General features: G+C 34.0%; 1 pseudogene; it reads right to left on the reverse strand.

Moving 5' to 3' along the window:
• Positions 1–478: 478 nt before the first annotated feature.
• The window catches only part of LOC120615154 (60S ribosomal protein L37a-like), a 30823-nt pseudogene continuing 30391 nt past the window's right edge, over positions 479–910 (reverse strand).

The following is a 910-nucleotide window of genomic DNA, read 5'->3' on the forward strand; positions in this document are numbered from 1 at the left end:
GAAAATCACATGATATCACTTATATGTGGAATAGAAACCTAAAAACAACAAATGAACAAGACAAACAAACACAGACTCGTGGACATGGACTATAGACTAGTAGACTATAGTGGTTACTAGTGGGGTGGAGGAGAAGAGGGGAGGTAGACAGGGTAAAGGGGGTCAAATATAGGGGGTAGGGGAGGTGAAGGGATAAAGGGGATCAAACATATGATAGGGTGAAGGAAACTGGACTTTGGGTGGTAAACATAAAGCATAATATACAAATATCAAATGATAATGTACACCTAATTATATACTTGTATTAACCAATGTTACCCAAATAAAACTTAAAAAAATATAACATAAAATAAAAGCTTTTAGTATAAAAAAAAAGCAAAAAAAAAAAACAATAAATGTAATGGGTATAAATAGTTTTTTTGATTACATCAATCGACACATTTATTATAAGCTAGAAATGTTTCCAATTGTGGAACTTCTACTCGTCTTTCAATTCTTTCAGTATTCTGATGGCAAACTTTTACTGTGATGGCAGAAATGATGTAGGTCCAGGTACTGCAAGCTACTGTTTTCATGCAAGAATCACAGTGACAGATCTCCAAACTCTTCACTTCATCTTGGTTTTGCCACAGAAGGAGCAAGCGTGTGCTGTCTGATTTTAATTTTGTTCACCATTTTTCCTAATGGAGGAGCCATAACAAGTTCTGTATTTACTGATGATCCTGATCTTAGTGTGTTTAGCTGTGTCATTGCCAACTATATTGAAACCCAGAGATCATGGGTAGAAATAGTTTTAACATCAAAATATAAATTCCATGAATATTATTGTAGCTATTCAGATGTTACCTAAACACCCTTTAAGGAAAAATACATTGCTATGTATGCAAACAGAGAAAGAAAAGATGAAAGA

Source organism: Pteropus medius, unplaced genomic scaffold, assembly GCF_902729225.1.
Source record: "Pteropus medius unplaced genomic scaffold, Ma_sr-lr_union100, whole genome shotgun sequence".
NCBI lineage: Eukaryota > Metazoa > Chordata > Mammalia > Chiroptera > Pteropodidae > Pteropus > Pteropus medius.